General features: G+C 41.7%; 1 protein-coding gene and 1 pseudogene across 2 annotated transcripts in view; one reads left to right on the top strand and one right to left on the bottom strand.

Moving 5' to 3' along the window:
- Positions 1–27,098, top strand: part of Mdfic2 (MyoD family inhibitor domain containing 2) — a 104,582-nt gene that overhangs the window by 58,266 nt on the left and 19,218 nt on the right. The gene's annotated exons all lie outside the window — the stretch shown is intronic.
- LOC110296903 lies at positions 6,122–6,689 on the bottom strand (annotated as a pseudogene).

Raw genomic sequence — 27,098 nt, 5'->3', positions numbered from 1 at the left:
AGAAGAAGAAGAAGAAGAAGAAGAAGAAGAAGAAGAAGAAGAAGAAGAAGAAGAAGAAGAAGAAGAAGAAGAAATCTTATTTGACCATGAAAGGTTATGATGAGTTAGTGAGCTATTAACTTGGACCATATAACAAATGGTTCAGGCTTTCAAGAGTCAGTGCTTTCAAACCATTTCTCAAAGATCCATAATGTATCTTCTGATAGCCCATGTTATTGAAAATTTGGAACAATGTTTAATATCTTAATTGTTGCATCCCAGTGATGAGCCCTGGCACGTGACAATAATTCTTACTTATAGTTTGTTTCATTTGCTATGAACCAAATAAACTTTTCAAAACAAGGGGCTTCTGAAACCTCCATGCTAGCCAGATGAAAAATAAAACAGATCGGGCCTCCAGTCCGCAGCAGAAAGAGAAACAAATTAAGTGCTCATAATTGAAGCTTGAGGAGCGAAAGAATTCACACTTCCTTCCAGCCATTATTTCAGACAGTCTGGTGTCAGAATGAAAATCCAACCCGTGCATCTGTTTATATTGCCAAGGATTTTCACAGTAAGAAGGGCTAGGAAACACATATTTTTTAATTAGCGTCCAAATTCCAAGAGAACTCCAAAAAATAGGAAGTCAAAAAAAATGTATGTTCTCCTGATTTTTATTGTCCGATGTCTACACAAAGACAAAAATCCACTTTGCTTGCTTCTCTTTCACAAATACCAGTGAAAGAATGAAAAAAAAAATGTAATTCTGTTGCTTTGGTCCCAGACTTGGTGATTTTCCCCCATTTTCCTGCTTGCTTCTGGCTTAGTTACTGCTTGTCATTTTCCCAGGATGACATAAGATAGGAAAAGCCGATCAAGGAAGGCTTCATTCACAGGGAATGCTCACCATGATGGCTCCCTCACCAAGCCTTGGAGGCTGAAGACCAGTGGCCATCTAGAGTGACCGACTTCCTCGTGGAAAGGAAGATCCTGCTTCCGGAGAGTTTGTACCAACTGTGCTTATCCTGAGCCTCTAAAGAATGTGAACTCCTCTTTAAATCCAAATCACTGGCTAGAACATTGTAACTCGAGCCTATCAGTGCCCTCTTTTTACACCTCATCAGAGAAAACAGAGCTGTCTTCTGTCATCTGCTGTCACTCAGATAGCTCATTTGCTCATTGGGAAAAAAAAAGAAGAAAAAAAGTAATATCCTAATGTAATAGTAGATTGATTTTGCTGCTTCATTTATTTAGTAAAATGCATTGACAGATGATTGGCTATTTCCCAGGCACTGAACAAGTATGGGACAGTGAGCTGAAGAGAACATCAGCATATGATACATAACTATATCAGAAGGTTACAGATCTTGGCTAAAGGGAGGACAGAACACTGGGGAAGCCCTGAACAACTCGAGAGAGTGCTTGATCCACTGCAGACTTGACCCTCATTGATCTTCAGACAGGGTCAGCCTTTTATTGACTAAAGAAGAAATTAGAATAAAAATTAAAAACCTGCTTTACAGTTACAGAGCCTTTAGATGGGAAATAAGGGGAACAGAGCTTTTGTCTGGTACCTGAACCTCATGTTCTCTGTAGTGCAAGGTGCTTCTCTTAAGAAAATAATCACTTTTGAGATGGAGATTTGAATATGAAATGTCTCCAGTAGGAGAATGTCTCTGGACACCTGGACCCCTGCTGCTGGGGCTCTTTGAAATGTTATGGCTCCTTTTGGAGGAACCACTGTAAGCCTTGGTTCACCAGGGATGGGCCTGAAGGTTTTCTAGTCCAGCCCTGCTTCATGTTCACACTCTTCTCCCTCCTGACTGTATATGCCATGTGAGCCACTGCCTGTCACTCTCGCTGCCACACCTCCGACCATGATGTATTTTGTCCTCTTGAATTATAAGCCAAACTTAACCCTTCCTTCCATAAGGTTGCTTTTTGTCAGGTATTTTTTTTCTAAGCAGGAAAAAAGTAACCATTAGAGTCGCCTCAGACATACATGATTAAGACAGAAACTTTGCAACTATAAACTAATGTTGGGCATGCCCTTTTGAGAAGAGACTCAAGTTGACATCCAAACTATGCACACAGCATCCTGATGGGGGAGAAGAAGCAATGAGAGGTCATTTTGGGGTCCTTATAATTCTCTCACTATACTAATATCTGAAGGAGCCTGGACAATAAGAGACTATCAAACTCATTTGTCTACTCTCCAGATTGGGACAAGGATGGGTACAAGATATGTATAAGATGCTTAACTTAGCATGGACTCAACATCAGCTTTCTTCTCCCAAAGCAAATTGAAGAGAACTGTATAAAGTCAACAGACAGGTCAACAAAGTCCACGCCAGCCAATCTAGTCCTCTCTGAGCATTCCGCTCGCTCTAAGATCCAGCTTCTAATTTTGAACCATCTTTGCAGTTTGTTTCTGGCATACCTTCACAAAACTAAACATTTCTACTCTAGATATTTTAGGAGTTATAAAGCAAAAGCTAAATAATTAGATTTACAGAATTCAATAAGCATAAAAAAGTCAGGAAGAAAATGGAGTAAGAAAAACTAATTAAGATTAAACCTCCTATATAGTATTTTTCTTTCTTTTTCCTTGGGAAGTCATCAAAGCTCGCCCTGTTTAGATAAAGGGATAATTTTTAGACTCCAGGACCAGACAAGATTCTACTTCAAACAAGGAACAATTAAATAACAAACAACAAGAGAAAAACCACTCAGTTTTCCCCATTGTTTCAAGATTATGTTGCTCCATTTAAACCGTCCTATAGATCCTGATGCATTCATCCAGTTTTTCTGACCAACGGGCACATCCTGGTAAGGAAGGAACTCTCCATCTATAGCCATGTCTAACAAAGAGGCTGCCATAGCATCAGCATACAAATGACCACTGTAGATATGACTCAAAGCATTCTGGGGTGTATTTTTACCTTTCAGGCACTTCCAGCCTACATGTATAGATATTTAAAACAACAAAAGATTGTCTCACTTACTTTTGTAATATATGGATACACATAAGGAAGTAGGTTCAGTTCAGTGGGTATAATTATCCTCAGTGTCTGTCCTCTAAGAATGGAGGAGGAAGAGGATAAATGATCGAGGTAGCACAGCAGACGGCTCCACAGGTAAGGAGGCAGAACACCATGGCCATAGCAGGACATCAGAGACTGAGTAGAACTCTCACTAAGAAGAATGAAAAGAATGGCTTGCATGGAGAGACCATGTCAGAAAATTTTGAAGTAATGATTTTAATTTGGTTCCAGCATTGTATTTGAAGGAGAGAGGATGTGAACAGAGCTAGGCCACACCACTCACCTATAAAGCTCTGTCTGTATACACTCTGGTTTACTGTGTTCAGCAGAAAATGGTTCTAAACAATGAAAAAAAAATATATATATACATACATATTATGTGGGTAAATCTAGTTTCTCAAGAGTAAGTATAGCATGGCTTCATTTACAGCAATCAGTAAAATCATGTATGCTTTCATGGATATCCGTAGAAGGTCTGGGAAGTCATGGCCCAAACTAATGCTAAATCTATCTTTCAGACAGTGGGGTCCAAAGGAGAAGCAGGGTGAAGTGGAGGTATTGTTATTTGACACACACTAAAAAATGCATCTGCCTACTGCTTAGGCAATGGTAAATAACTGGCAAGGCAAGGGGAATAGGCCTTCTAAAATTAAAATCATATTGTTTTTGTCATCGCAGCAGGTAGCTAATACATTAAGCTATGCATTGAAAAGAACAGCTTGCAAATGGCATCATCTTAGCACCAATAAATGAGCATGCACATGGAACTCCTTCAAGGCTCGTCAACAGATGAAAATAATTAACGAATTCATATGCAAACTCCACATATGAATGATAAGGATCAAGAGAAGATTATAGTCCATTTTTATATCCAAGAAGTTTAGCTCATCATGTGCATCATGTGTCTGTCTTTAGAGGTACTATCTTGGGAATCATCTGGAAGACAATACTTAGACCTGGAGATGACAAGTGTGAGCCTATTTCCAATGAAGGCTTGGCGGTCGTTGCCACTGAGAAGCCCGTGGATGAGTGGGTGAAGACTAAGGGCCGTTGGGGTTGGGGAGGTAGAAAGATAAGATGCTTCTAGAGATGAAGCCAAGGAGAGCCATGGAAAAGTATGTCTTCTAGGGGTTGGGAACAATGCATTGCTCATTCATACATAACCAATATTTTCAAGACCCCTGAGCTAAATAAATACTATAAAAGATTGAGGTCAGGATTGTGGAATTATGTTTCCTAAAACAAACAAACAAACAAACAAACAAACAACAACAAAACCATGCAGGAGTAATGGGGATGGTGACGCAGCAAATTCTCATGGAGACCTGACTTATTTTGGGAGAGGGGAGTGTTCATATTTACTGAGCAACCATTGACTTGACAAGTAATAACACCCTTTAAAATTATACTATTCTCTTTGTATGGATTGGGATGGCTAAGATTATCAAGTTGGCAGGATCTGGAATCACCTAAGTGATGAACCTCTGAGCATTCTTGGAAGGGATTTAGTTGTTGTGCTTTGAGGGATTATTTAGATTGAATTAATTAAAGTGACATGACTAACCATGACTTTGTGTAGCATGCTGCACAGGCCGATGTCCTGGAGTGAATAAGGAGACAGGAGCTGAGTGCTAACTTTTATTGTTCCCTGCTTTTTAATCATGGGATACCGTGTGACTCAATACTTCAAAATCCTGCTGCCATGATTTCTCTTCTTCTCTTCTCTTCTCTTTTCTTTTTTCTTTCTTTCTTTCTTTCTTTCTTTCTTTCTTTCTTTCTTTCTTTCTTTCTTTCCTTTTCTTTTCTTTGCTTTTTTTCACTATAATGGATTGTACCCGAGAACTGTGATCCAAAATAACAAAATAAGCCATTTGTCCCTTACATTGCTTTGTCAGGTATTCTATCATAGCAGCAGGAAAGTAACTAGTATGTGAATGAATAAAGGAGTCTCAGTGAGACAATACCATTTAGGAAGGTTAGGGGCCATATTTGGGTGCCAACATGGTTGCTATAAAGTGGCCAAAGAAATATCTAGAAGGGGAAAAAAGCATTCCATATTAGAGGCAAGGACAGGGGACTCACTGACCATGTCATAGAAAATAAAAAAAAAATGGTTTAAAAGAAAAGAGAAAGAAAGAGAAGAAAAAGAAAGAAAGGTAAAGAAGCCCACTGGCTTGGGTGATCACAGTTACGTAATCATTAATTTTTTTCTTCAACATTTGTTAAACACTGGCCATAGCTTTAAATTTTGAAAGATCAATTTCATTTGGGCTGGAGGGAAGGCATTTGTGATGGCTTAAGTACTGAGTGGATCCTGAAAGAGACAAATAAGGCTCAGCTGGCTTTGTCCCTTGGGGGCTCTCTGTGGGGACAGGGGCTTTGAGTACAGCCTACAAGGGTTAGAGAAGGCAGAGGAATAAGGCACCCTACCCTGCCTCCTAGATGGGGCTGGAGGCGTTGAGTTTTGGCAATTGACCCTCCCCTAGCAACTGGAGCCATTCCCAACCCTGACCACCTGGAGTGGAAGAGCTAGCCAGGCCCGCAGGAAGCAACAGCAGCATACTCAAGGCCACCTTTGGGTGGGTCACCAGGATGGGGATGGCAGACAAGGCAAGGACAGGGGAGACCAGCTGCTTATGCAGACATCATGGTTTGACAGTGATGTATGACCTGGCCAGGGAGTGGTGGGACTAGAGGATACACAGCCCAGCCCTTCCTCATGATGAGGGTTGTTCAGCTGGAATGGAGAGAAGGTGAGTTGGGCAACCCTGACAGTGTTCTGTTCCATTCTAGAAGCCAGAGCCTGAGGAAGGGAAGACAGAGGGAACCTGGAGGGACACAGAAGATTGGAGGCCTGGGCTGGGGCCCCCGTCCCCCCACTGCACAGGCAGAGGCAGCAATGTGACACTAGAGACCCCAGGGGCCTGCAGGCAGGACATGGAGGAGGGGGAGACAGAAGAGCTGACTGTATGAGTGGACTAGGGAGGAATGGTGAGGGAGGTCCTGTCAGCACTTTGGTTTGGGGTAGGTAGAGAGTTAGGGTGGGGCATGCCGGTCCTTCTGTCTGTCCGTTGCCCTGCCCACCTCTCAGCTGGAGCTCAGTCCTTCCATTCCTTTTTGATGGTGAGATTCCACTCCCTGGACAGGTGGTCAGTTTTGTCATCATCGGTGAAGCAGGACTTGATGTTGTAACTTCCCCGAGCAAGCGTGACTTTGGGAGCCTCCTCCGTGAGTGTCAGAAACTCATACTCCTCAGTCCATAGCTCCCAACCATGTAGTCAGTCTTGTCGATTTTGACCCCTTTCCTGTTCTGTGTGCTGAGTGTACTTCATACCTGACACGATCTCTCTGTTCACCCGGAAAGAAATTTTTATCCGGTACTCCACACCTTTCTTCAAGACAAACGACTGTTGCTTGAAGCTCTCCAGATCACCTGTCAGGCCCAGTTCCAGAGGTCAGGCAGGTCACAATGACAGTGGGGACACTGGGGTCTGCAGAGACAGCTACTTGGCCAACTTTCGAAGGCTTTCATCATCCTTGTCCAGTTCCCTGGGTCTCCTGGAGGCTCTTCTGGGCTGGAGGCTTGTAGTTCACAGAGTGTGTGTCTTCCTCATTCTCTGCAGCTATCTGCACAAGGTGCTCAGCAGTGGGTCCCTGTTCTGCCATGCTCACCTCTAGCTTGACCGGAGGCTTGACCGCCGCTCTTGTGCTCCCTCCCGCACCAAATGACGAAGGACGTCCCAACATGATTTTTTATGTATATACATGGTTTTCCTATATGTGTGTATGTATGTAGACTTTATCCATGCCTGATGGAGACCAGAAACAGACATCAGGTCTCCTGGAACTGGAGTTACAGAGGATTTTGTGCTGCTGGAAGAACCCGGAGCATCTGAGATTATAGTCAGTGCTCTAAGCCACTAAGCCATCACTCCAGCCCCTAAAACATTTTAGACCAAAGAATAAATCACACTAGGAAGATAAGTGTAAAATTTCTAACCTGCTAGCAGGAGTAGAGGTCATGAGATAGACTGGCAGTCTTCAAGAGTTTTTTGACAGTGGCTTCAAACTCACTATGTAGTCAAGTCTGACCTTGAACTTCTGTCCCTCCTGTTTTTACCTCCAAAGTCCTGTAATTATAGCTGTGTTCAGTTTACGCAGTGCTCACGGTATCTCTCATGCTAGGCAAGTGCTCTACCCACTGAGCAAATCCCCAGCCTCAAGACACCAGGGCTTGATATCTCGATATTATTTTCTTCTTCTCCTTTGTGGGCAGACTCAAGATCAATGCACTTGGCCTAGCTCCTCAGCAAGGTTCCCAGTCTCGTGCATAGTGGTCCACACACAGTGGCAAGCAACATGTGGGGGTAATCATGACGATAGGGGTACAGACAAGACACTGGCTGTGATTTTATACCTTATAATAACAGTCATAATAATAGCTATGTTGTACATCCAACGCCCTTTAAAAGCATTAACATTTCACACTGTGCGCATCCGCCCAGAGCAGATCAATATTTATTCTTCCAAGTGTGTCAAGTATACAATTGGGGCACCTTGGGGTGAAAACATCACCCTGCCAGTGTCACTGCGTTAGCCTCAGCACTTGGAAATCACATCTCCCAATTCATTATGTCACAATAATAAAGTGACCCTTGCCTGTCAAACACATTCATTAGTAGCAAGGCAGGAGTCGGGCAGAAGGAGTAGACAATACTGCTCTGGGGAGTTACAACACTAAACAGCCATCATGAAACCATGATTGCTGTAGACACAGCATCAGTCCTGGCAGGAAAAAGGCACACGGGCACACACAAGTGCACATATACATGGGTATATGGGCACATTCATGCTCACACAGAGAACAGCATGAGAACTTGTTCTTGTGACTCCTTACCCAAGTTGTCTCATCACTACTAATTCTCTCCCTTCCTCTCACACTTGTGTGTGCTTCACTGACAAAGCAAAGTGAATTGAATTAGCAACTAACAGGGCAAGGGCCCTGCACAAGATTAGTTCAGGAGCACCCAAGCAGGGCCAGAGAGCTCTTCAGTCCATGAAGATAGAATCTTCAAAGACAACTCAGAAGTCATTCACAGCACACTTCAGGGCTTGCCTCTGCTGTTGCACATTTTGAAAGCTATACAATAGACCTGTGACGGAATACATCTAGGGTGCAGTTTAGGTGCAGGGTCCTTCCCACCCGTGACTTTAACTAGTTTGTGGAGCTGAAAGGTTCGGGCTCAACTCAGAGAGAGGGAGGAAGAAACCACTTGGCACTGAAAGTGAAGAAAGGAGATGAGGGAGCGTGGCTTCCTGACTAACTAGGTCCTCTGTGTGTAAAGCCCACAGAATCAGCAGCCCTCATCTTAGTGCAACATGTCACCCCTACTCCTTGTTATTACCTTTTCTCTCCTGTTTATTGTTTGTAGGTCCTGTTTCCTTCAAGAAAACCTCTTTCTGCTTCCCAATTGGTCCCTTGCAGGCAATCTTATATCTGCTGCATGACACACATTCTAAAATGCCTTGGGTGTGTTGATAGACACATGACGTTGGCCTGTTTGTCTGGAAGGTAATGTCTGCAGATGTAGAACAGAGATGGGGCCCCATAATGCTTCTGTGTCAGGCCTGCGAGGCTCACCCGAGCGTCAGTACAGTGAAATGTGAATGAACTTAGATCTTTAGACTCAAATTCAAATTTATATTTTTAGTAAACTGCTGGTAAGAGGAAGCTGCAAGGACAGAGGTCAGGAGGATATGCAACATACCTCAATTCATAGGTGCCCCTTGGTCTTGCTGGAGCGTGCGTGGGCCTCCAAACTCTCAAAGGAATGATGTAAGGAGTAAAGTATTGCATAGACCAAACACCAGTTGTGAAGAAGTCTAAAAATGAAGCACTAGAGTCTTTGAGTAAGAAATCAGGGCTTGCACTTAACAGAGTCCACACGTATTGACTTTTGTTAAGTGAGACGAGATATTAAATCATAAGCAATAAATACACAGCTTCCACCCACCAGCTTCAAGAGCAATCTCCTTTATTCAGACCTTCAGTTGGCTAAGGTTGTAGTAAGATATAGCATATCTAATTATTTCACTATTTATCTAATGCAAACTGTAAGTCGCCACAGGTTTGGGGAACCATAGTGTGGTACTTGTTGTCAACAAGATGGGTGTGACATCAGTCTACACACAGCAGATTATTTTTTAAAAAGTATTCTTTATTGTTATTCTAGGAGTGTAGCATAAGGATCTCCTACTTTAGCCTATAGAACGAAAAGACCCACATTGGGTGTTGTGGAGCTATGTTGGCTTTCTTAAAAGAAGTGAGATAGTCTTCTCCCAGTGCACCATAGTGCCCTTGACTGTAAGACAAAGTACAGTCTAGTGAGTGCCTTCTGTGTCTAACTATGCATGTTCCAACCCCAACCTCATCATTTTTATTTCTATCTTGAGAAAATGTCACCATGTCCAAGAGATCCAACTTTTTAAACAGTGGATAATATCCATTAAAAACTAGATGGCAGTGGTAGAATTTAGCACAGACTATTTCCTCTTGTCTGAAGGACACCATGTAAGTATTAAACATCTTGTCATAGTTCTATAATGAGTATTCAATATATATCCTCAATGAATGCACAACTAAAGATTGATCAAGTAGACATGTGATCAGCCTTGTGATTGACAGTGGCAGTAATAAACAGTGACTCCTGGATTTTACAAAACTTTAAAAAAAAATCATAATTTCTAACTATGGAAAACTCCATGCAATTAGAATCCCTAGGTGGCTCCTGATACTCAGTGACACAGGCTTTTGTTTCCTGTGGCCCTGACATCTCTAGGGTCCTCTGTAACATTCTTCTGTACTTTCTGCCTTCTTCTGACCATCAAACACAGAATAAACTATAAGAAACCATGTGGCATTGTGTAAGACCCACATGGAATGATGCATATTATGTCCAACATGTCTTTTGGGCAAGATCAACGTATAGATCTCACCGTTGTGCAAGGAGCTAAAGCCTTCTGCTCAGGTACATGGCTAGAGGAACAAACAGTCTCAGCTCGATACAGTCAGCCTTGGCCATTGGCTTCAATCCTTATGAACAAAACAACAAAATTCTGAGAGCTTTCTCTCTGTATGTTTGATACATTAGATCTATTCATGTCCTCACTAGGCATCTTTCCGCACATGCATCAGTCTTGACACTACTCGAGCATTAGATTCTTTTTTTTTTTTTTTTTTTGGTCTCTAGATTCTTAAGCCACTTTCCTTCTTGGAAGGATTCTCCTTCATACAGGCATGCAATAATGCTGATAATTAAATTAAAATAAAGGTCACACAAACATTTGGGTGTTCTATGGGGGACTCCACAGTCTCAGTCCTGGAATTTACTACCCAGACTTCCCAGTATCTTTCCACTAGATTTTGCAGTTAAGAGCAATTGCTGCTCTCACAGAAGACCCAAGTTCCATTTCCAACATCCACAAGGTGGCTCATAACCTTCTGTAACTGCAGTTCCAAAGACATCTGGGGCCCTCTCCTGATCATTAAGGGTACTGCACACATATGGTGCACAGATGTTTATGTATCTAAAAGACACAAATACAGAAAATAAAAATAAACACATCTCAAAAAGTTAAATAAATAAGGTAAGTAAAAATATTACTAAAATTTTATGCACGAATGATAATCTTTTAGTAGCTCATAATTAGTCACAGCACATGCAATTTCTTTGAGTGTTAGGAAAGAGTACTTATGATAAAGAGGATAGCATGGCTTACTTTTCAAATTAACCTTTGATTTTCTTGCTCAGGGTTTTCCATTTACAATGAAATATGAAATAGCTTAACTGTATATTTTCTCCTGCTTTGGGTATTATCACATGGTTTGACTTTGTTGATATTTAGGCCTCTTACTTAAGAGTAGAGAAGACCACACCACAGTTAACTCCTTTCTCAGTTCTAAATATTGAAATATTCAGCACATGATGTTCATGGCTAGCACATGATAGTCAAATGATGGCACTGACCTACTCAAATCTGAAATTACTAAAGTTTCTCATCTGCATTTTAGTAAACACATTACTCTTTTACCTCTGTTGTAAACAGTCATTCCTTGGCAATTTAGATTTCCTGTCTGTGACGTTTCTAGAGTGAGGCTCGCAATAATACTCCGCGTGCAGAGTTTTTTGTGAAGCATAGAAATCTGTAGTACACTACCATTTAGCTAGCATTGCATGCTTGAAGAGCACTGGTGCTCACAACTCCACTTCCCTGTGTCTGCATCCCCCCTCCCATTCATTTCACTCTGACATCAGCCTTGCACTCTACTGAAATCAGTGCAGCAAAGGTCACCAACGTCTCTGCATTGCTACATTCAAGGGCTTAGCTTTCATCCAAAAAGGTGCTCAGTTCTTTGGGGAAGGAGAAGCAAGAAACAAAGATGACAAAAGAGACAACCGGATATCACAGCAGCCTGTGAGCGTGGAAATAGCATCAGGAAAAGCCTGTAACTGACTTACAGGCCAAATTAAGGACAGTTAAGTAAAATGATGATGCACACTCTACTTCACTCTCTAACCCATGCCTCAGAGTGGCTTTCCTAAGACCCAGCTTGACTGCTTCTAAAAGCCTCTGTTTGGGCTTCTAAATAGGAAGCAGAGAACTTGGACATGTTAAGTCTGGAAAGTTTCTTGAATTAGTAGGTGAACTGTTAACAGCTGTCTTCCTTCAAAGGAAGGAAGGTATGGTGCTATAACTAATGGATGGGAGCAACTGGGGAGGGGGAAGGGGAAGAAGAGAAAGAGAGGAGGAAGGGAAAGAGGGGGGAAAGCACACACACACACACACACACACACACAGAGAGAGAGAGAGAGAGAGAGAGAGAGAGAGAGAGAGAGAGAGCAAAGTTTGCATAAATGGAGTGAAAGTACAAGAGTGTCACCATTCATGTGTGAAGATCACAGGGCCACTACTTAGGCTTTTTTTTTTCTCCTTGCCACACTGCACACTCTCAGTGTAGTTGGCCTGGGACCTTCCAGTCAATTCTTCTTCCTCAGCTGCCCATCTCACAATGGAAACTGTGGAATTTCAGATGTGCACCGTCACCAACTCCAGCTTCTTACGTGGGTCTCAACTCTCTAGTTCTAGCCAACAGACTCACATCCCGGGCATCTTTACCCACTGAGCCATCTCCCAGCTCCCAAGAGTTCATTTATTTAAAAAAAAGGGACCTTTCATCAATCCTGAGGCATGTCTATCATCTTCCCCAATATGGAGAAAAACTGAAGAGCAACCTGGTAGGCTTCCCTCCCTCCAGATCCCTTTTAATCACATAAGCATCATATCCAAAGACACATTGCTGGGAGGTGAGGGATCAAAGCTTTGATACCAAGATTTTCAAGTTCTGGGAGACCAGCACTCTTTCCACAAGCAACATTTGTCTAAATGGAGCTCATTAAAATTTATTTCAACAATACCGGTGTCTATTTTAAGCTAAAGAATAGAACTTCTAAAGAAAATAAATCTGAAGTGCTTGTGTTCTTAGCACTAAAATATACTTTCGCTCCATTACTTCACCTTGATTCAAGGTACATTAGGTCTCTTTTGATCCAGAGGGAAATCACTTTTTTTTTCAAATGTTGTACAGAAAGCTTAGAATGAGGGCCCATGAGATGCTAAGCAGGAGAGAGGCACTTGCTAAGCTGGCTTTGTGACAAGTCAAAAGCATCGGACTCACGTAGTAGAGGAAAAAGGGCAGTGGTTCCACAAAGTTGTTCTATGACCTCACATGATTACAAGCACATGAACACACACACACACACACAAAAGTAAAGTTTAAAAAGACAAACTTTGGAGTTATGTTTCTGTCACTGTTGCATATTTATGTGCAAATGTGTGCAGGAACATGCACCCATGTGTGCACCTATGGAGACCAGAGGTCACCTTTAGGATATCTTCATTAGCGTGCTCAGTCAGGATGTCTTCACTGAACATGGCCATTTGGACTAGTCAGTAGGCTCAAGGATCTGCCTGTCTCTGTCTCCTAGTGTTACAGATGCTCAAGGCCAGGACCAGATTTCTTCAAGGGTTACAGGGATCCATACCAGGGTGTCAATCTAATTGTCCCTGTTTCCTCTACCTTATTGTCTAAGCTGGGGTCTCTCTGTGTCTCTCTGTCTATCTGTCTGTCTCTCTCACCTAGAACGTCCTGTTTAAGCTAGATGGGTCCCCCAGGGTGACCCCTACCAGGAGAGATCTGTGCATCTCTTCCCATCCCCCCAAACCCCAGGTACTCGGGTCCCAAAACAAGCATCTGTGGCTGGCCTTGGTGTGGGTTCTTGGAATCTGAACTAAGACTCTCATACACACAGCAAGCATTTTGCCCAAAGAGCCATCTCTTCAGCCAGAGCTGAACATGGCATCATCATGTTCACTGAGAAGAGGATTTTGAAGCAGACAGAAAGCACCAAAACAGTATACACTGGCTCCAGTAATAACACTGTGCACAGGAGCGAAAGGCTGGGAGGTAGATCTCTGATGCACAGTGCTTGGGAGATACAGAACGCTATCAGAAGGAAGGTGTGACTAACAGAGCATTGTTAACGGAGTCATGACATCCCTATTCTAGTGCTGCCTGGAGCTGCCGAACTTGGCAAATGACTACCTTACAGTGCTTTCAAGGTAGGAAGACAGATAATTATAATTCTTACACACAGACGAGAATTCAAGAGAAATCCAGGGAGAAGTTTATTGAAAAACATATTGACATATCAATATTATAAATTACTTTCTCCTATTAAACAAAAAAAAAAATAAAACAGAATTCTTTTTTGTAGGCTAGCTCATCATTGTACAAAAAGGTGTATATTTTAAAAAGAGACATACTGCTTTGAAAATTCTTTTCTTACATAAAAAAATGACTATTATGTATTTATTCTGTAACTTTCCCAGAACCCCAGAAATATCAAAGTCAAGTTTCCAAACAGCTTTGCCCTCCATTGTCTTCAGTGAGCCCATCAGCATAGTCTGTTTCCCATCAAAAATCCTCATGGAAACCTGATTTTTAGTCAAAACACAGCTCTCTTTCCCCACCCTTTGCAAAAGTAAAAGAAGATGTAATGCCATGTTTTCATTCCATGAATTTCATCCAGCTCCTTTCTTTCTTGGATGATTAAGTGTGGGGGTGGGGGGCAATAATTACAGCGATGTTGTCAAGCGCATGGTTTTAATAGAGAGCGGAACTGGAGGCAGAGCTGTGTAGATGAATGTGGAAATGGACAGAACACAAAGCGTGGGTCTGACTGATATTTAACTCCACTGGTCTCAGAGGGTGGATCCTGAGTGTTGGAGAAGTGTTCTCACTGACCCCATTACTGCCTCTGGCACTCATGGTGGCAAGAGGGCAGCGGCAGAGTGAGACACTTAGTGAATAACGTGGAAATTATAGTGTTGTGTTAAATGTGTCTTCTGCAGGGAGCCTTCTCATCCTCAGATAACAGTCTTAAAATGCCAACAAGAGAATATAGGGGTCTCGGTCTCTCTCTCTCTCTCTCTCTCTCTCTCTCTCTCTCTCTCTCTCTCTCAGTGGTTCTTTTTTAAAATCTTGTGTGTTGTGTATGTATGAGGTGTGTGTGTGTGTGTTCCTGTGAGTCTGGGCAGATACACACATGTTGTACAAGATCAGAAATCAGAGGACAACTATACGTGTCAGTTCTCCTTTCTCATTTTGATTTAGGCAGAGTCTCTTTGTTTTGTGTAGCGTATGCCAGGAAGCCAGGTACAGAGACTCAGAGGCTCCTGGGATACATCTGCCCCTGCCTCAGATTTCCCCGTAGAAGCACAAGGATTACAGTTGCAGGCTACTATACCCAGTTTTACATGGATTCTGGGGATTCGAACTCAAGTTTTCACACTTACATGCCACATGCTTTACCCACTGGGATGTCTCCTCAGCTAGTAGCAGTGCCTTTAGTGGAAACTGGAGCCCACTTACATCTGGATTAACAGGAGAGGTGGTAGAACATAGAGAAAGAACATCAGGAAGATGGCAGCGTCAGCTGGGCAAGTCCACATCTTCACCAGTAGGCTGGGCCCCTGTGTTATCTGTGGTTGTGTGTGTGTGTGTGTGTGTGTCTGTGTGTGTACAATCAAAATTGTGATTTTGCTTTTATTCTTGTCTGGTCTTTCACCACTGTCTACTATGATAAAGAATGGGGATTAATATGCAGGAGGAAACATAGGAAGGTGATATTCCTATTGTTGACAGCTTGTCAAGCTACAATAAAGAGAGAAAGAGAGCCCCAATTAATGGAGGAGCAGGAAGGGAACATGGAAAGTCAGACTGACTGCAAAACACCATTTTGCAGACACATCTGCAAACCCAAATTCTGGGGATATTAAGCAAGGAGGATTCCGGGTTTGAAGCTAGCCTGGGCAATGTAAGATGATAATGGAAAACAGACTTAAAGGGGTCACTGATAGAGCCTAGTGGCAGACATTCGATGGCCTTGAATTTGCTCTGGGGCACTCCCAAAAGCACTGGGAAAGTTAGACGGATAAATAACATCCAGAGAAAGAAGCTAGTTAACCATACGGAGAGTGGCCTAAAGAGCTGACTAGAGAGACCTCCGTCCCCAAAAGATACCATCCACCCCACAGCAATGTGTCTTAAGTAGTGTGTGAATGATGCTGCTGGCCTCTGTCCTGGGATGCTCTCAAAGTCAGGTGACAGCCAAAAAAAAAAAAAGAGGTCTCTCTGACTTTCTGACTTCTCTTTGGGAGCTAAGCATGGGAGAGGGCACCTGGAAACAGCCCAAAGCAAAATACATTTTCAAAGTTAACATTCTCTAGGAGGAGACCATCTTTCAGAACTGAAGCACTACTCTGGTTCACTGAAAGTGGAGTGAACATTGCCATGCAGGGAGGATGGAAGCATCCCCAAATCTTGAATCTCAGCTGTGAATCCTTATGCAAGCTGCTTTATCTGAGTATCAGTTTCCTTGCATCCTAAAAAAAAAAAAAAAGGTGCACTAGGAATGGAAAGTTTTAGTAGGAAGGTTGCCTCCACTTATTGACCCCCTCCTGCAAACAGGTCATGCTAAAAGGAATGAGCTACAAGCATCAGCTGAAGTAGGAGGCCAAGCTATGAGCATCATCGTCAGCTGACGCAGGAGGCCTAGGCTGGGCTGGAAGATTTGCCAGGTGTTCTTGAAGGTTTAGTGTCTTCAATGCCTGAGGGTTGCTCCAACTCCAGTTTCATGGAATCAAAGAAATGCTGAAGGCATGACAGCACGTAGATGCAATAATGCATTCCAACAACTAGGCTGGGTCATTCCAGTGGATCTTCAATTTGAAGGGCCCTCCTGTAGGCATAGAAGAATTAAAAGCCCAGTTAGCCTATGTTAAAGTGATATCTAAATGCAGCTGCATGCCACTGAGTCTCACTGGTCAATCATCTAGGGAGGGGTACCTCCCAGAGTGACCTTCACAACAGCAAAGGCAATTGCTTTAAAACAGCAGAGCTTTCAGACAACTTACTCAACTCTTAGAGAGAGCAAAGCGATCCTCTCTCCATCTACTGTGATTACTAAATAAGGGTCATCTAGTGGATTCATACTTGATGCAACAAACTGTAGAGATGATTCTCAAAGCCATAGTCTTTATTTCTATTTGTTTACATCACTAAGGAATAACTTAAAACACACATTGTTGGCTAGATTCAGGTTTGAAGATTCCAATAAGTAAGTGGCAAGGGAGTTTGGGGGGGCCCAGGAAATCCTGCAGTATCATTCCTTTGGAGTTCCTGTTACACCTTTCAGCCCTTTGAGCCTCTGCAAATGCATTGAGTTAAAGTGAAGTTAGTCCACACTGAACAGTTATAAAGAACTGCTGGACAGAAGGGCTACACCACTCTCAAGTCCTAAACTAAAGCCCACAGGTACCAGCAATGCCATATATACCAATTACTTAAAGTGACTTAAGTGTATCATTTTCACTTAACTCATTCAGAAAGTTTAAAGTAGTGACAAGATCAACAATGAAGTCGAGCCCACCAGTTCCCACCTCTAGGGCAAACATTAATTTCAAAAGCAGAATACCTAGACTTCCAAAAAGTCTCCAGTTGCCAAGAGCAGATCTCATAGCTGTTTCCAAACCTGCACACCTGGGGGACTTTGTTCTCCTGTAGTAGATTTGCAGAGGAATCAGCAGGTGGAACTCCTTGTAGTAAAGGAGACAGAACACAAGAAGCTTAGAAGACACGAGGAGAAGTCACAAGCAAAGGGGGCAGAGTATCGGATGCTGGCAAGGCCACCTGTTGTTATTTATGAAGCAGGCAAGAGCCAGAGTCCTTACCATCAGGTTCTGGAAGTTTCAGCCCAGTTCCATTGTTCCTTTTTATGACAGCCCAGTTGATTGGGCATCTTAGGGAGGAACCAGGCAAGTCATCTACCCAGCTGATGGGATGAGGCCCGATGGTTATCATCATCTGATTTTGCAGTGCCCTGAATGTAATGTTGGAAAATAGCCTTAATAAAGACATAACCATATGCATCCAGTTCTGAAGGAGTGGGAACACAGCCAAAGTAACTTGATTCACATCGTCTAAGATCTATTTTACTGTCCTTTCTACCCTTTCATCTGGACTGGACTCAGTGGGGAATTTGGATCAGATATTAGTCATAAAGGAAAATTATATTGGTTGACAAAAATCAGATTAGAGGTGGAGTGAAAGGCATGCCTGTGAGCACTCAGACCTGTGGGTATGTTGGCCAGTTTTAAATAGCCCATGATGTCCCTTAAAGTCACAGTCATCCATCTTTGCATCACCTGTATATATCTCCTAGCAGCTAAAGGAATGAATAGTGGCCTCCAAATGCCAAAATTCAAATTGTTACTCAAATCCGCACTGGTTTAGGAGTCTGCAATGAATAAGGCTTGGTAGCCTACTCCCCATGAAGCATTTCCCTAAGGAAATGGAGTTCATAATAACTTTGCCATTATGTTATTGTGGAGATTCAATGAGAATTCACTTAATGTTCTTAGCCAAAGTCCCTCATAGGGTGAAGTGCAGGCTGGCTATCATTATTTTTACTATTATAACTGATTCGGAGGAGTTGAATGAATGGAAATTTAGGTGGGTGTCAGAGAGAAGAAAGCACCTGGCATTTAGAGTTCATTGTACATCTAAAATACTACAATTCTGTTCAATTTCCAGAGACTTTCATGGCCAAACACTTTATATCTGAAAGTGTTTTATTAGCAGTGCTGGATATTAGCATGCCTGTTTGGAGGCTAGGAGATAGGGCTAAAGGCCTGAGAACTGAAATTCAAAGCATCTTTTTGGTAAGCTGATAGGTACCCATTGGTAATCAACCTTTATGTTGACCATTCTACCATGCTCAGACAAAAGACTTCATGGGGCAGAGAGATGGTGCCATGGCTAGTATCTGCTGTCTAGACAGCAGGACTAGAGTTTTGATTGCCAGCATCCAAGTAAAAAGCAGAGGTTGATAATGCCAGTCTAACTCCAGTGCTAGTGGAGCAGACACAGGCAGATCCTGGAAGCTTATTGGTCAGCCAACCTCATAAAATCAATGAACCCCAGGTTTAGTGAAAGACCCTGACTTGAAAAGAAAATAGAGAACAGTGAAGAAAGATACCCAACATCTTATTGAAACAAGCATGCACATATACTCGCACATGCACACAAACAAATGAAAAGAAATGGAACATCGTGGTTGTCTTTCTATGTGGATGAACAGACACACTCATGGTCAGAAGGAGAACATCCTTTTTTAATAAAGAATTTATTTTACTTTTAGTTATGTTCGTGTATGAGTATGTGATCATGTGAGTGCAGTACCTGTACAGGCCAGAAGAGGGTGGTAGATCTCGCATGAAGCTGGAGTTATAGTAGGATAGGGACCTCTTGCTGTGGACATGGGTATTGGGAATTGAATTGGGTCCTCTGCAAGAGTAATATATCCCTTAACCACTGACTCATCTCCCAGCCTTGGGATTACCTTTTGTTTTTGTTTTTTTGTTTTGTTTTGTTTTCAACTTAAGAAAGGCCACAGATCCTAAAATCACCCTTTGGGTCAGAAATACATTTCATTCATCTCACATCCCCAATGTGTGGTAGAGTTTTTGAATACAGTAACAGTTGACAAATATTTGTTACATAAGCAATATAGCATGCCCAGTGATCTCTTTTGGTGTCTGTCTGTCTGTTTGTTTGTTCGTTTGAGACAGGGCATCACTCTGCAGCATTGTTTGATCTGATACTTACTTTATATTAAGGCTGCTCTTGAACTTGATGTGAGTCAACTGCCTCTCCTTCCCAATTGCTGGAGTTACAGGTGTGCACTCCAAACTGAGTTCTTTAGAGACAGTTAGGACTTTTGTAAGGTGACAAAGGAAGAGGTCCTGTAATCAGAGAGAACATAATGGAAATTGGCAATACCAGACAAAACAGGTATGTCTGATATGCTATGTTGTTGGGATGGACAGCAGATAAAGTAGACAGTGCTTATGAAAGTCATGTGAAGATTGAACATGCTGTGATCCTGCGTGGTTCACTCTACTGAATACTTCCCACTCTGATGGCCTTGACATCTTTTGTGGACCCAAAATGATCTTCTCATCAAGTTCACACTTCCAAAGTCTTCTCTCAAGCGTCTTAATTCTCTCTCCCTTAATTCTTGTTTTTAAATATTTTGCAGAGTAAGTAAAGAATATAGATGAGCAGTATTTATTTGCTTGCATGTTGTCTAATAAAAAAAAAAAGAAAGAAAGCTTGAAAAGAACAAACCATTCAGTGTTTGCGAAATGACCAGTTAATCCAGCTGTCTCATTCTCTTATCTATACCATGCATATAGCACCTCTTTGAAAGGACTCCTACCTGAAGCTGTTCCCAAGCATATAATCAGCAAACATTTCTAAACATTACTATACCAAAAGTATTTACATTTTATGTCATTTTGTAACACAATACTCAGTAAAAGAATATTTTCTTAGGTTTTATTGAAAATATTTTGCATTGAAATGACATTAAAATTTGAAAACACGGGGGCTGGAAAATTCCTCAGCAATTTGCAGAGGTCCTGCGTTCCATTCCCAATACCACATGGTAGCTCAAAATATCTATAACTACAGTTCCAGAGGATCTGAGAGGTTCTTCTGGCCTTCATGGGGGGTACCAGGCATGTAGGCATGTAGATGATTTTATATATATATATATATATATATATATATATATATATATATATATATACATATACATATATATGCAGGCAAAACACTCATACACATAAAATAGAAATAAAAAATTTAAAGAGAAAGTTGGAGACTTGAGAAAACTGGGAAGCTAGAATCATATTAAACATGCCCAGCAGCATCTGAATAATGCAGGAAACATGTTTGTGGGCAGAGATCGCACTACGGAGCATTTCCAGATTATAGTTTCTAGGCTCCTTCTACAATAAAGGACATAAATTAATTCAAAGTTATGTTTATATGTTACACCCACACACCATTCTAGTGCCAGACCCCTGTATACTTCTAGGTTCCTGAGCTGAGCCTAACCATGGCGAAATTTATTTGTTGCAATTCGCCTTAGAATCAAGTTCAGTTGTACCACTCTACGGTTCATTTCTTTTCACATCAAAGCTGCTCCTTTTTTATTTTTATTTTTGAGGTTAATATAAAAACAAAATTTCCCCCTTCCCTTTCCCCTTTCCATATCCTCACGTGTGTGTGTGTGTGTGTGTGTGAGTGTGTATATTCTCCTGCAAATTCATGGCCTCTTTTTTCATTAATTGTTATTGCATTCATATATGTATCTGCATATACATATATATTCATAAGTATAGCCTGCTCAGTCTGTATACTGCATGTATGTTTTCAGGTGTGGCTGTTTGATACTATGAAAGCAATCGGTGTGCTCTTCCCTGGAGAAGGATATCCTTCCTGATCCCAGATTTCCCCACTTGTGTGTAGCTCTTTGTGTAGGACTGAAGCTTCATGAGATGTTTCTCCCTCTGCTTTGCTGTGGCCATCAGGGTTGTGGTTGTTTGTTTCATGCTCGGGCAGTCATTCTGGTGAGACATTATGGCTATAGCTTGGTGTGTTACTAGGAGACCTAACTTCCTAGGTTTTCTATCAATGAAAATAAGGTTTTAAAAAATCATTTCAAGAAATCTGCTTATGAGGCCGGAGGCATGGCTCAGCCATTATGATTGCCTTTGGCTCTTGCAGAGGACCTGATTTCTGTTGCCAGCACCCATGTCTTGGGGTCCACAGCCACCTAGAACTCTACTTCCGGGGGATCCGATGTCCTCTTCTAGTCTGTCCAGGCTCTCGCATAGGCACACACAAACATAAATAAAAGTAAAATCAAAATGCTTTAAAAATGAAACAAGCTTGTGGTGGGAAATTTTCTTCTGGCAATATAGGATGAAATTATTATCCTCATTTACAGAAATGGCAAGTTGACCAATGATAAGAACTATGGGAATGTGCTTTCCTTCTATTCCAGGGCCATTTTTGAACAAAGCTCATATTCAATCAGCTTCAGTTCTTTAGGTCACTCTTTCTGAGAAAGATCTGCAAGCTCTGCCTAACAACATCCTTACGGTGTCAGCTGTAATTCTATGTCCTTTACTTTTATTCTATGGGGGATTTTAACAAGCATATTTGCTCTCAATGTTACTACTTTCTACAGTGTTGGTCCTGGTTAAGGTTTTGTTGTTGTTGTTTGGTTGGGTTTTTGTTGTTGTTGTTGCTGTTGTTTGGGGTTTTTTTGGGGGGTGGGGTGGGAGCTTACTTTGATTTGGTTTGCTTTACTGATTTTAAAGCAGATTTTAATTCCGTAATTAAACTTGAACCTCCTGTATCTTCCTTATTTCAAGAATGCCCCCTCTGAATCGCCCCTGTTCACTTTCCATCACGATTATATCATAGTTAACTGATTCTCTTTCTTTATGAAGTTCTTCCTTGAAAGTCTAGTGGGAACTATGTACGATTCCAAAAAAATAAAAAAATAAAAATTAAAAAGAAGATGGCTACTCAACTGTCTGATGGAGCCAAACTATGGCTCCTGACAGGGCAAGCAAAGCACAGAGGTGGATTATCTTACTCTCACATGAGCCAGCACAGGTGCCAAGTAACAGCTTCCTTCAGTTCCAATAGACTGATGTTTTGTGTGATTCCTTACCAGGGGTGTCCATCCCATATTTTATGTATGTGGGTATCCTTCTTTTCCCATGTTTTCACCCATTTTTTTTTAAAAAAATAAAAACAGGAGAGATTATATCAAAGACTCCTAGACAATACTTTCATCCAGAAAGCCTAGACTAAAATGAGTTTGTGGGCTTTGCAGATAATTTTCCAGAGACCTGCCATTATTAATAAGTAGACCAAATGAACATTCTAGTTAAAAGAAGACCCCCCTTACCCTTTGAAATGTCCCAAACACTTTATAAAATTGCCATTACTTTTAAGACCTGAAATTTTATACTAACTTTGCGGAAGGTTGATTTTAACACTCTAAATAATCTATGGGGAAGAATTCACCTTGACGTGCTTTGATGCTGAATATTTTATGCTTGGACAAAGAGCAGACTGTAGGTCTTTCACCAAGCACACTCAATGCACTTGAGTATGGGTTACCAAAAATGCTGAAGATTTTTTTCTATTTATTGTTATAGCTCAAATCCTTGTGTCTCTTGTAGGCTTTAAGTGACATAAATATGCATTTCCATCTGCACATCCTTGTCAGGAATAGTTCTGCAGGGAGGTGTTATGCCACCCAAGTTCTTCCAGAATAGAGCCTGTTAATCCTGTTACCACTATAGAAACTCACAGGAAAAGTCTACCCAGGCCACTACTGCAGCTGCTGTGGCTGTCCACGTTCCAGCAACCACACCCTGGGCACCCAAAGGAAGCACAAGAAAATTCCTTACGTAGGAGAGGATGTACAGTGTTGACCTTGGTTTTTTTACTTAGCGCAGCAGTCTCCAAACTTTTTACTGGAAATCTTGTAAATCTTTAATTGGAAAATAGCTGCTGGAGTGGGGTGGACACTAACCCTAATTAATACTCAGGTACATACATATGTGCATACACACACACATAAAGAGAGAGACAGAGATACAGAGACACAGTGAAAGACAGGGAGATAGATAGAGAAAATTGGCACAAACACCACAATATTAACTTGAATATACGATAAACCATGCAAAAATTTACCTTATGAAATAAATATACTTGTAATATACATATATAGAAAGCGATGCTCTATCTTCATTAGATAGGCTCATACCTCCCTGTAGGCACACTTTTGCCACTTTGGAGACTACTGGGATAAATTTCTACCAGGCAAGCCATTAAGAATATAGGTCTTAAACTCTCAGCTGGGCATCTTCATCGATTCTTGAAGTCACCAGGGTACACAGCAGGCACAGGACCAATGGCTGAGCATGTGTTCTGTTTTTCTGTTTCCTCCTCTCTTTATCTTTCGCCAGTGAGATGTGACTTCTGGTGTCTCAAGCGTGACTATGTAGACCTTATATTCACCCCATGCTTGTACAAGGCCACCATAGATGGAAGATGAGTCCGTAAAGGCCTGGAAATCAATAAAAAATCATCCAAATCCACCGCTGGGTATATCTGTCACCACCCAAGAACCAAGGCTTTTTTTTTCTTTTTAAGAACCCAATTAGCATCCATCCAATAAACACTTGAAACAAGAATTTATTGATCTATAAATACATAATAAGTATTTTAAGTGCCCAATCCCATGTAACATGAGAGTTTTCTAAATTACCCAGAATCTAGTTGTAGAAGGAAAATTCCACAGAAAAGCAGTGGACATTAAAAAAGAAATCCTTCCTACCCCTTGTAGCAGTGAAAGGCTGTTTATTCAGCTGCTGGAAATTGCAACTAGAATCCAAGTTCCCTTCAAATTGATAAAAATAAATTATTGTAATGGTAAATTTTAAAATTGGCGACAGAACCAGAGTAAAAAATCTTCCCTGTTTTCTTGATATAAGTCAAAATGGACCAACTTTTTTCTGGAAAGCAAGTTATATCAATCTTTTCCTATGGACTCAAACTATAGAAAGTAACAAGTATGAGAAAAGACTGACACGTGTTAACATTTATTTTCAAGAGTATTTGTAACAGCAAAAGTAGAAGCGACCCACATTTTATTAGATGAAGAATTGACAGCCCCTGGGACTCGCACACCCATCATGAGATTTGTTCCTTGTTTCCCACTCTTTTGAGTATTCCGTGTATCCTAGGTGCTCCCTTGGAAAGATGGCATCTTAAGTGTGGAAAGGCATACACTCCATAAGTGAGTAAACAAATAAGCAAATGCAGAAAATTAAATAGGAACGGAATTAAAATCGCTGGTGTTGAGGTCTACTGGATTACTTCCGACAGGAGGTTCTTGGCCCAGGCACCATTGACTCTTGAAGCTGCCATGCTTGTAGGTTTGGGGTGGCAAAGAAAGGGAGCACCTCTGCACACTGTTTGACAGCCTCCCTGCTTTCTGCCTTTTTACTGTGAATAAGAACCATCTAGATCATGACAATCAAAGCAGACATTCCCAGAAGATCCTCAGGGGAATGGTGACAAGGACTGACACAGACTGGGTGAGATGGAAGGCCTCTTTGAGAAGGTGACTGTTGAGCAAAGAGTGCAGGAATGTTTTAGTAATTAAATAATATTCCATAATGCCACAATACATGTCTGTTTAATGCTTGCTAAGACAGACAGGGCAATTCATTGGTTAGGAGCCTCGGCTTCAAGCCTGGCTTCCTTGGTTAAAACCCCAGCTATGATTAGTGGTAAATGAAATACGTTCTTTGTAGCAATGTGCCAGTATAATCATGGGGAAACTAGGAGTGCAGTTTGCTGCATCTACCAACATGGGGCTGCTGGGAGCTTGAGATAAGATACTACAGACAAGATTCTTAGAAGAACGAGTTTGTATTTATATTCATATGTTATTTTAAGTCAAAAAGTACACTAATTGGCTCTTCAAATATACACTAATATGTTGGTAGTATAATTATAATCTAACTAATATGTGATAATCTTTACCAGGTTGAATATAGCAAGAATTCTAATACAAACTATCTTCTAAAGAACTATATAAACTCTGACAAGGATAAGTTTGGTTGGATATTGAGAATGAAGACAAAGACCATCAATTACAACTGAGGCTGCACTTTTACCAATGGCCTTCCATGGCCTCTCACAGTGCCATCCTCAGCTGCTCTCCATGATCCCTTCATACCTTCAAAACCAGTACCACCTGGGTGTTTTTTGTACATTACCAAGTCCTGCTGCAGCACAACCTTGGCTGTCTTTGGAGCAGAGTTCCTTTGTGCTCTCAGAAAACACTTCCTAGAAGATTTCACCACAGTGATGTTGGTCTCTTCTTAATCACTGCTACTTCTTAGCTCCAACTAACCAGCAAAGTGCAGCCTCAGTTGCAATTGATGGTCCAGGACTAAAGGGGTCATGCAAAGGAGTTGAGGCTAGGCACCATGAAGAGAGACTATGAGAGGCTATTGGTGAAGTCTAGTTGCAGAAGACTGCAGTGTATTAGAGATGCCAGGACCATGGGATTATCACCAAGAACAGCAGCAACAGTGAAGTGGAGTCAACCAGAGCCTAGAGTGCTACTGAGGGCAGAGCTGGAGATGTGACCCAAGACCTTTGGAGAATGAAGGCAAAGGCAAGAGGATTGAATCCAGAATACCTCCCCAAGGGGTGAGTCCACTGTCACCTGAAAGTTGAGAGGCCCACTTTCCAATCGTCACTCAGCTTATCAATCAGTTGAAAAGCAGGTAGCACTTGCTTTCCTCCAGACACTGTGCTCGAGCATGCATGCCTTGGGAATCACAGCAGAAAAGGAAGAAAAAAACATCCATGACAGTCAGAGCAGAAGAAACTTAAAGAGCTATGATGAGGATTTCAACTCAGCTTCTTGAAGTTTCCACTGGGACCAGACAGCAGGTATAGGCAGCTTCCCAAACTAAGTGGGAAGCCAACCATTATTTACCCAGATCTGCCTTGAACATACGTCTAAGGTGTGTCTCCTCATGATGTACCAGCAAGATCAACTACCTTGAAGAAAGGCAGTCAGCAGGGAAAGAGTCATTCTGCAAACAGTCCAACATCTGATTGGCACATCTGATGACTGTAGTCTGGAAAACAAGCCTGGATGACTCTAAGAACTGGAGGCACAGATAGGCACTGAGTGCAGCTCTGCTTTTAGCTGTGCACCTAGGAGGATCCACTGGAACCTTCGTCACCTGCCTCGTCAGCCCCAAGCAGTGACAGTACTCTACCAGATCCTTGTGAGATGGATATGTAACAGTGTGCCTAAGAAACCTTAAGCCACATTCAAGGATTTGGGATAAATAAACTGACAGACACAGCTTTAACATGGTAGAGAGTGTTTTCAGGAGAGCTTGATCGTTTACCATTTATATTAAACACGAAGAGCGAAACACCCGGCTGTATATGATCTGCCGCTTATGCCTGAGTTTATAGCCTGATTGGCTTGATTCATGTTTTTTCAGAGCCCTAAACTCATTAGCCACCCAGTACATGAAACTATAAAAGCGGCTTGCTATTTTTTTTTCCTTGGGTAACATCATCTTTATTTCCTGAGACACTACTTTAAAACATTAAACTGGAGGTAAGTGCATAAAAATGAAATGGGGACTCATAATTGCAAACTGTTTTCATGTCGGGAGAAGATTCAAACGCCTCTTAGGTCTGCACTGCTCCTTGTTACTGGCTCACAACCTAGCTATAAAAGTATATCATGAGCCAAGGTCTGCCTACCGGGCAACATGGGACAGCGAGCAGAAAACAGAGAGGATTGCTCATGGCAGTTAGGCACAAAAGGAAGAGCAAACCAACAAGACAAAAGCAAAAGGACAAAGTCCCAAAGCTGGAAATTTGTAGTTGTAGGGGGAGCCTTGGAAGAGGTCATCACAACTCTCTACACTCCTCCTGCCCCTCTCTCTCTCCTTCTGTCTGTCTGTCTGTCT

The sequence above is a fragment of the Mus caroli genome, chromosome 6 (genome assembly GCF_900094665.2).
Source record: "Mus caroli chromosome 6, CAROLI_EIJ_v1.1, whole genome shotgun sequence".
NCBI classification, from domain to species: Eukaryota; Metazoa; Chordata; class Mammalia; order Rodentia; family Muridae; genus Mus; species Mus caroli.
Note: the sequence above shows the minus strand (reverse complement) of the source record. Positions and strands in the feature narration are given on the sequence as shown.